The following is a 10189-nucleotide window of genomic DNA, read 5'->3' on the forward strand; positions in this document are numbered from 1 at the left end:
CTCTCTCTCTCAAAAATAAATAAACATTAAATTTTATAAGAAAAAAAGAAAAGTTGAGGGGCAGCAGCCTTTAACAGCTGCAGACTCTATAGTTCGATTATTTTGAGCTAGATAATGCGGAGTAGAAGACATGGAATTGCCCTTTGCCTAAATAAAATCTATTTGTTGAATGTACTAGTAGTTAATTAGTAGTTTGCAACAGTTTGTCTTTCTATGTGAGTGACTGTTTATTCAAACAGAAGAACTATGTCTGCCAGCACTAGGTTAATATTATTCTTTAAGGACTTAATCTTTGCCCTTAAAGGCTCAAACCAACTTGTACTGAAACCTCTAAGTTCGATTGATATGGGAAGATTGAAGGTAATTAAAAAAACAATACCCCCAAACTACAGTGAAAAACATTCAGCACCTGTGGGCTAGAAAATTCTTCCATGAATCAAGGAAAATACTCAGAAAAGTATTTTATGTTATACAAGCTCAGTGAGGTAAAGTTCAATGTTTTTACCTTGTGGGTACAAAAAGAAAAAAACCCAAGATTCATCTGAGAATAATTGAGAATGCTTGAATTTGGCATGTAAATAAAGTCACTGAGTACTTACTTGTTTAATATAACTGAAAATATTTTTTCTATGAACCATGCATAATTAAATTTTGAGAAGCTAGCTTATCTAAAGACATTCAGCAGAGGAAATTCTTTTCCACTTGCAGTTGAGTTTTTAGGGCCCACATTGGTACAAAAACTTTCAGTTGCAGTGAAAACTTTTCACCATTGTTGGTCCCATCCATATTTGTCCTGTCAGCAAGTTTTATTTTCCTTATACTTTTCAAAATCTTAATAGGCAAATATTAAATTGCTTTATTTATATTATTTATATTTGTGTGTGTGTGTGTGTGTGTGTGTGTGTGTGTGTGTAAAGTGATTTTAAAAATGGCTAATATAGGGGTACCTGGGTGGCTCTGTCAGTTGAGCATCTGACTCTTGATTTCGGCTCAGGTCATGATCTCATGATTCATAGGATCAAGCCCCGTGTCAGGCTCTGCACTAGTAATGCAGAGCCTGCTTGGGATTCTCTCTCTCCTTCTCTCTCTGCCCCTCCCATGCTCTCGTTCTCTCATAAATAAACATTTTTTTAAAAAGTGGCTAATATAAAAGCTGAATAGCAAAGTATAAACCTGGCTGTGTAAAAAAAGGGCATTGTTATCCCTTTTAGATAAAATATTTCTAGAAGAGAAGGGCTTTTGTCTCAGAATCATAATCTAGTTTCAACTTCCCTGATAGTTTATAAGAGCCGCTTAGGGGGAAGTCAGTGGGTAAGTGAATCCTGGGAAACATAGGGCTTATCATATTCAGAGCATTTGACAGGTCTATAGCAGGGTCCAGGTTCTTACAGGATATCCAACAGGAACGTGGTCAGAGGCAATGAACTTTTCTATATTTTCTGCTTCTAAATTCATTGTGGTCAAACTTCAGCTCTCAGAAATGGGTCAAAGCAGAGGGTTTTTTGGGGTTAAAATGCGAGTCTTTAGGCTGATCCAGGAAGTAGGGCATAGAAGGGAAAGCAGGAACTTCCAAGCAAATCTTGTACAAAAATAAATTTTGGGAAGACTTACCTTAGCACTGTCAGGTGAAAGGGCCAGTACAGTAGCAAAAGCCACCTTGGTAATGACCATCCTTCTTCAATATACTATCTCTTGAGTCACACTTCTTTAGTGTGGATGAGTTGCTCTGTCTGTCTTAATACATAGTTGTCCCTGGTATTTACCATCACCATCATCCTGGGGATGTTTTTTGAAATTTATTTTTATTTTGAGAGAGAGAGAGAGAGATAGTGTGAGTGAGGGAGAGGAGAGAGAGCGAAAATCCCAGGCAGGCTCCACACTCAGCATGGAGCCCAACATGAGACTCCATCCCACGACCCTGGGATCATAACCTGAGCTGAAATCAAGGGTCGGATGCTCAACTGACTAAGCCACACAGGTGCCCCCATCCTGGGGATTTGATTTGCCTTTCTCCTGTGATGTTTCTCCTATTTCCTTTGTCTCAGCTTTTTCTTGTGTTTTGATAGAGTGCTTCTTCTGAGAAAGAAGGAGCACATGAGACATAATCTTGTTGAGACATTATATGTCTTAAAAAGGTCTACTCTACCTTCACATTTCGTTGTTAGTTTGGTTGGGTATATAATTTTATACTTGAACCATCATAATTTTGAAGACATTGCTCCATTGTCTTCTAGCTTCCAGTGTTGCTATTAAGAAGGCCAAAGCCATTCTGATTCTTGATCTTCTATATGACTTTCCCTTTGTAGAATTAAGCTAGTAGAATCTTATTTTCTTCTCCTTTCCTTTCCTTTCCTTTCCTTTCCTTTCCTTTCCTTTCCTTTCCTCCTCTCTCCCTCCTTCCCTTCCGCTTCCCCTTCCCCTTCCTTCCCCTTCCCCTTTCCCTTCCCCTTCCACCTCCCCTCCCCTCTCCTCTCCTTTCCTTTCCTTCCCTTTCCTTCCCTTTCTTCCCTTTCTTCCTCTCTCCATCTCTCCCTCCTTCCCTCCCTCTATCTATCTACCTTGTGGTATGCATTCCATAAATGTTTAAGAGTGAGACGTATTATTAAGTTTTAGAGAACAGATTTGTCACTTAATACTTGTGAGATAGGTAAGTTACTTCTTTTTTTCTCATTGGTAAAATGGGAATGATAATGAAATAATTTACATAAAAACATGTGGAATGGTACATGGCATGTAGAAAGCAGTCAATAAAAAGTAGGTATTATCATTATTATTTTGATAGTATTATTTTAAAATAAAATTACCAACTAAACAATGGTTTTGCTTTAAAAAATTAGATTTGTATGTCATAATCTAGAGGTGTATTCTGGAGCATTGTTCAAGCTCAGTAATCTACCTGATCTTTCTTGGGTTAAATAATCTACCTGGAGAACAGCATACTCTTTACTTAATTGCTATATCTAGCCATATTATTTGATTTCATTTTATTTTTGCATTTAAATTTTTTTTACAGATACAGTCAAACGGCCAAAATGGAGGTACCGATTTAATTTACAACAATAGGGAGAGACCCTGTTTCCCCACACTCTCACCAACCCACGATGCTAGGAGATTTTTTACTTTTGCAATCTGAATAGAAGGGAAAAACCAAATCCAGGGCTTGCTTTCGAACCACAGCTCCAAGTCCATGGTTTTGGCTCACACCTTCCCCTGCCCAAAACAGGTGAGGAAAGGGTTCCTCCGCCTTGTAAGTTTGAGCCCAGTGTGGAGCCAGTCTCCCTGCCAGCTATCTGGAAGAGAAAAGTCCATACAGACCAGCTTAGAAATGCCACCTCTTTATTGACCCAGGTTGGAGGCAGAGGGTACCGTGAGCCAAGGGGAAAGAGCTCACTCTCACTCCACCTGGCTTTCAGTCTGGTGTTGGCTGCTTTGGAGACAGAGCAGGAAGCGTCTTTGGCCAAAGGCCTGCTCACAGCTGGAGTAGTGATGCCTGGGCCATGGGCTTGCTGCCTAGTGCCGTGGGGAGACGAGGTGGGGGGTACGTGACACAAGCTTTGAGTGGCCAGTTTGGAGGGGAATGAAAAAGTCCATAGGGCACTGCCAACGAGGATAGGGTTGGCCATCGGTGGCATGGTGTGTGTGGCGGTGAGGTGCAAGTTTGGAGGGGTAGCAGAAGGACTTGGGGCCGTGAGGGCACTGGTGGGGGCTGGCATATGCGCCCAGAAGTGGGCTGCCAGCTTGGAGCTATGGCCAAAGGCCTTTGGGCAGTGTAGGCACGGGTATGGGCAGGCACTCGCTGTGCGTGAGGTGGTGAGCTGCCAGGTTGAAGGTAAGAGAGGGCCTTGGGGCAATTGGGGCACGGATGGGGGTGGGCTGTGCTGTGTGCCAGCCGGAATGGGGCCAGCTTGGACTGGTAAGAGAAAGCCTTGTCATAGTCACAGCAGCAGTGTGGGTGCTGGGGTGGGGCTGCCAGAGGGGCCTGGAAGGTGCCCCTGCAGAAGTGGCAGGCCCTGGAACCAACTGGATGGACTTGTGCGGTGAGCCCTGGTGGGGAGCTCCTCCCTTGGTTCCTGGTTCCTTGCCAGTGGGAAGGGACTCAGGGTCCCCGGGCTGACTCCTCACCTTTGCGTCTCATTCCAGCATCTTGTTGGCCCAGGAACCCAGAGGGAGGTAGGCGACACTGGTGATTATCAGGCTGATGGGGACAGAGCTATAGGGCCTGGATCTTGGTTTAGTTTTCGTCCACTGATGCTACGTAACTGCTTCCTTCTTGTTCCGGAATTTCATCCCCGGCGTGGAGGGGACAGGGGAGACCTGCAGAAGGCCCCTCTGGTAGTGGCTGCTGCAGCTGCTGAGCTGCCCTCGGACACGGTGGAGCTGCACTGCCTGGCACGCTATTCAATTTCATTTTAGTTACCATTACCTATGTGTATCTACTGTCAGTAAGCTAGATTTCCAGATACTCTCTTTAGAAATATATAGAGATTCATGAAATGATTACATCTGTAAAACCATTAATGTTTGTTAGTCATTTATCCACAGTTTCTGTCATTCTGAAAACACAACAGATACCAGAGCTGTGGAAGCTCCTGGGGTTCAGTCCCCTCCTTTTAGAGATGAGAAAACTGAAGCATATGAAGGCAGAATGGTTTCCTCCCAGCTGTACAGCCTGTTTACTCCTGAAATTCCTTGCCTCCTGCTCCGTCCTAAATGATTTTCTTCTTCAAGAACTTTTTATTCCTCTGTCTTTGATTTTTACATTTTGTCTTTGTTTCTCTGCTTTTGTTTCCCATCTACAGAATTAGTTCCTGTTAAATTATAAAAATTCAACCTAGTAAATTTTAAAGATCTAATAATTGGCTTTAATAATCACTTCATGAATTGAGCAGTATCCCACCTAGGAGTGGAGGGGAGCCCTAAAGGGCTACATGAAAGGAAAGGTTTTTTAAGGTAGAGAGGGAATGGAAAAAAGGAAATTATTAGCAAAGAATCTACTGTTTTAGGCAAAGTCACCCTCCTAAGGGAAACAGAAAGGGTCTGTTAGTAAATTTCCTAGTGCTGACCAGGAAATTCCCATATTGACTAGTTAACATTTCTGCAGTATTAAGTCTTGGTTTACTGACTTGGGGCCTTAACCTAAGTGACTCCATTTTGGGCCCATGGTTTTCTTTTTAACGGTTCTCGAATTGTGGGAAGAAATGTGAACCATAATACAAACGGAGATGAATATCCTCTTTCCATTCCCAGCCTGTTGTCTTCTTTTTTGTGTGTAAAGATTTGTCCGTTGTATATTAACTTCTCTCCTAAAGAGCTTCTGGATCTTTGTGTTTTGTTTGTAGACAGTTGGATACCTTTAGCAGGGAGGAAAGTTAATTGAATTGACTTTTCCTCATGTGGAATGGCTTGCTTGCTCTCTTTCTCTGCTAACTGCATAATAACAGACGTATTGCCAGATTGAGTCTGGCTAGAGAAGAGGAAAAGCAGTCAGAAGCAAACTTCTATAGCCCTATGAGAGATTTATTACCACTATGAATCAAAATTACAGGAGTTAAGCAGTTGTTTCCTACATTTTATTCCTGCTTAGTTGTTTATGAATGAATCAAGGATTTTTTTTTTCCCTCTTGGAGAAATATCATCCACATTAATTCCTACCCCTGCTCCAAATTCCTTCTCTAAGCAAAAATCGTGAGCTCTTTTGGTAAATAATGAGAATTTTATTTATTTATTTTTAATTAAAAAACATTTTTTTAATGTTTATTTATTTTTGACAGAGAGAGAGAGAGAGCGAGAGAGAGAGCGAGCGCGTGCGCGCGCGCATGAGTGGGGGAGGGGCAGAGAGAGAGGGAGACACGGAATCCGAAGCAGGCTCCAGGCTCTGAGCTGTCAGCACAGAGCCCGACGCCGGGCTCGAACTCACAGACTGCGAGATCATGACCTGAGCCAAAGTCGGATGCTCAACCGACTGAGCCACCCAGGGGCCCCAATAATGAGAATTTTAAATGAGGAGTTCATTCAATTCAAGAGTATATGGTCTTTCTCCTTTCTTCCATTTTCTGTGTGGATGAATTTTCTTACTTTAGGAGTCAGATTTTCAACTCTGAATAATCAGTTACAGCCAAGAGGGTCTTTCTTTCACCTTGCAAAGGCAAATAGTAAACACCACTGGAGTGAATATTAAATCAATAGTGTGAGGCATTTCATTTATAGTCATTTGAAAGGATGGATTGTTTTCCATTGATTATTGGCTAGCTTTGAAGGCAAGTACCAGTAATGATTATATCTTTATTGTCTAGTAAATAAGAAAGACTAAAATGAATTTTGTAAACATACTTGTAGAGTAGGGAGGCTGTATTCAGGATCTTGGCTTTTGCTAGGAAGATTTGATTTGACGTCTCTAGTGGATTTAAATGTGGCTTTTTTAACATGTGAAGAGTCAGATTTAGAATTACTATGTTAGAGAGTTTCTATAAACTTATTGGAGCAGTGATTTGAAGTAAAAATACTAACAGTAGCATAAACAATCGTTATTCCTCAGAATTAAGGAAGACAGATTGTGGAGTGTATAGCTTTTACCTCAAGAGGCAAGGATTTGTATAGATCACTTACATGTATGTGTGGGGTTTTAGGACCTCCAGATAAGGGTAGATCATGACCAACTCAGGGCATGTTCTTTCTTAAAACTTTATGACCTAAGGTTATAATTGCTGCAAAAGATATGAAAAGTTCCTATTCATTTTACTTCATTAAATCCCATTGCCTTAGTTGAAACCTTATCACCTCTATCCTGGCTTATTTTGGGAGCATTTTTCATTCGTTTATTCATCAAACGTTTATCGAGTAGACAACATTTGTGTTGTGCCAGGCAGAGCTATAAAACACATAGGTAGTCTCGTTGCTCAGGGAGCTCCCAGACTGACGGGGGTGGGGAGGGGGCAGTAGTAAGATGGGCACCCACATAGAAAGGGTTTCCTGCAGGAAGTAACATAAGATCTGACTTATAAGAGATGGTCAGGAATCTTCTAGATGAAGAAATTGGGATAGAGAATTCAAAGTGAAAGGGACAACACGTGAGAAGGTGTTTTGAAGTAGGAGAGCACAAGCGAGACCTGTAATTCTTCAGTTGAATGAATGAAGATCTATATCAGGCTACTGCTGTTGTTCATCTCTGCTGTTTTGAAACTTTTTTTTAAGCACAAGAAGGAATGTGATTCTTTTTGAATCACAAACTTAAATTCTGCTTGAAATGTTAATTTATTTAACTCACACGATATGATTGGCAAAATGGACCCTTAAAAGGGAATTCTTTAAAAAAATTTTTTTTAGTGCTCGCTTCGGCAGCACATATACTAAAATTGGAACAATACAGAGAAGATTAGCATGGCCCCTGCGCAAGGATGACACGCAAATTCATGAAGCGTTCCATATTTTTAAACCCATGGGGGAGGGGAAGGGAAAAAAAAAAGGAAGTTACAGTGGGAGAGAGCCAAAGCATAAGAGACTCTTAAAAACTGAGAACAAACTGAGGGTTGATGGGGGGTGGGAGGGAGGGGAGGGTGGGTGATGGGTATTGAGGAGGGCACCTTTTGGGATGAGCACTGGGTGTTGTATGGAAACCAATTTGACAATAAACTCATATATTGAAAAAAAAATTTTTTTTAAATATTTTATTTATTTGTAAGACAGAGAGAGACAGAGCATGAGTGGGGATGGGGCAGAGAGAGAGGGAGACACAGAATCCGAAGTAGGCTCCAGGCTCTGAGCTGTCAGCACAGAGCCTGACGCAGGGCTCGAACCCACAGACCGTGAGATCATGAGCTGAGCCGAAGTCGGACGCTTAACCAACTGAGCCACCCAGGCGCCCCAAAAGGGAATTCTTAAAAAAAAAAAATTAAAGGGAACCCTTGTAACTGAAAGTATTCAAATAGAAACCAGAAGATCATCAGAAGTGCTATTTGAGAGGGCATCTTAAGATCCCTAATAAGATACAGTTCTTTTGTCCTCTCAACATTTTGTTGTTTTATCAGTTAATTTCTGTCTCTTTTCACTAGTTATAATCCTTTTGCCTGTCCTGCACAACCATGCTCTTGAGAAATTAGTTTACATATAACTATCTCTAGTTCCTCACTGCCTATTAGTCTAACATAATACAGGGAGGTGCATAAATCACGCATGCATATTTCAAAGAATTTTTACAAAGGGAACACATTTGGATAAACACCCCTAGATTACCAAACTCCAGAATCCCTTTTCGTCCCCCTCTAAGTCACTACCTCCATCCCCTAACAATCATTACCCCTACCTTACCCCCCATTAAAAGTAACAGGTGTCTTCCTAACATCTATCACCATGAGTTAGGTTTGCCTGCTTTTAAACTGTGTTGCATAAATGAAATCATACATGTGTTCTCTTAGGTCTGATTTCTTTTATTTTGTTCGGTATTGTGTTTTTGAGATTCATCCATGTTGTGAGTAGCAGTAGCTCATTCATTCTCATTTCTGTATAAAATTTCATCGTTTGTACCACACTTTGTATTCTACTGTTGATGGATGTTTGGCTTGTATACAGTTTGAGCTTTCAAGAATACTGCTGCTAGGAGCATTCTTGTACATGTGTGTTAGTGCACATCTTGTCACATACATTTCTGTTGGGTGTATTCCTAAAGTGGAATTGCTGGGTTATAAAGAACGCATATGTTCAGCTTTAGTGGATAGTATCAGACAGTTTTCCAAAGTGGTGTTACCAGTTGACACTCTACGAGCACTGAATGAGTTCCAGCTGTGCCACATCCTCACCTGCACTTAGTATGAGGTACTGCATTTGGATTGCTACTCTTATCACTCAGCTGAAACTACTCTCGCCAAGATAAATCTGAGTTTTTCATCCTTATGTTTCCTGTCCATTTTGTAGCATGGATGATCTTGTCCGCCCATCCTTGAAGCTTTCTATTCCTTTAGATTCTGTGATACCAGTCTCTCCTGTTTTCCTCCTGCCACTTTGCTCACCCCTTCTCAGTTTATTTCTCAGCTCTTTGCCCTTTCTCCATCCCTTAAATGCAAGTGTTCCCCAAAGGTCTGTCCTTAGTGTCTTTCTTTGCACTCCTCTGTGATTTTTGTCTTCTTTCATGGTTTTATCTATCACCTATATGGGAAAAGTGCCCAGATTTATATTTCTGGCCCAAATCTCTCTACTGAGTGTCAGGACCTGTTTATCCAGCTGTCTATTGAAATAGTTCATGTGGATTTCCAAAGATGCCTCAAAAATATATCTACAAAATATACCACAATTTATTTATTCCACTATTGATGGACATTTGAGTTGTTTCCAGTTTTTTTTTTTTTTGCTGTTTTTTTCTTCTTCTTCAAGAAAATCGATTTTTTTTTTTATATCCTACATTTCCTATTTCAGTGAATAGTACTACTCTTCCCAGTTCCCTAAGGTGGCAACTTGGGAATTATCCTTTAACTTTATAACTTACCAACTCAAATCATTCCCCCTGTACGCCACCTTCTCATACATTCAAGCTCCTAAACATCTTTTTTCTCTGACCCATAGTCATCCTATCAAACCCTTTTGATTGTCAATATCAGCACACTTTATTGAGTGCTGGTTATGTGCTTTTTAAATACATCAAATAATTTAATCCATAATAACTCTGTCAGGAGGGTAGTTTTATCCCAATTTTGTGTATGAGAAAATTGAGATTTAGATGATCTTAGATAAGGTTGCATAGCTAGTAAATAAATGATAGGTTGCGACAGGATTAGAACTCAAGACTGTCTGACTTCAAAGCCAGTACCCATGATCATTATTCTCTTCTGTACCACAATTATCATTCTCAGAAACCACCTCTTATTTGGTCTCCCTGTCTACAGTCATGCTTCCTGTAATTGATGTCTCTCCTTTACTTTAAATCCTTCAATGGCTCCCCTTTGCCTGGCACTTGATAAAGTCCAAGTTTCTTACTGTGGAATACTGCATCCCCCATGATCTGACCCTTAACCATTCTCTTGCATTGTGTATCTCCCCTCCTCACCTCTGTGTTCTAGCTATGCTCGACTGCATGTAGCAACTCAAATGTATCCTGTTCTCTTATACCCTGTGCCTTTTTATTTACTTCATCTTCTGTTTTGCCTGGCTAATTCTTGTTTGTCCCTTAAGATACAGTTTAGTACTCCCAAATACTCCTTTG

At 40.8% G+C, this 10189-nt stretch overlaps 1 protein-coding gene, 1 non-coding gene and 1 pseudogene across 22 annotated transcripts in view; 2 read left to right on the forward strand and 1 right to left on the reverse strand.

The window, feature by feature from the left end:
* Nucleotides 1-10189, forward strand: part of EPB41 (erythrocyte membrane protein band 4.1) — a 200414-nt gene that overhangs the window by 96277 nt on the left and 93948 nt on the right. The window lies entirely within an intron of this gene.
* LOC102899091 lies at nucleotides 3336-4420 on the reverse strand (annotated as a pseudogene).
* LOC111562015 lies at nucleotides 7323-7429 on the forward strand. The gene has a single exon (XR_002745076.1). It is a non-coding gene; the product is annotated as a U6 spliceosomal RNA (small nuclear RNA).

The sequence above is a fragment of the Felis catus genome, chromosome C1, assembly GCF_018350175.1.
Source record: "Felis catus isolate Fca126 chromosome C1, F.catus_Fca126_mat1.0, whole genome shotgun sequence".
In the NCBI taxonomy this organism is placed as follows: domain Eukaryota; kingdom Metazoa; phylum Chordata; class Mammalia; order Carnivora; family Felidae; genus Felis; species Felis catus.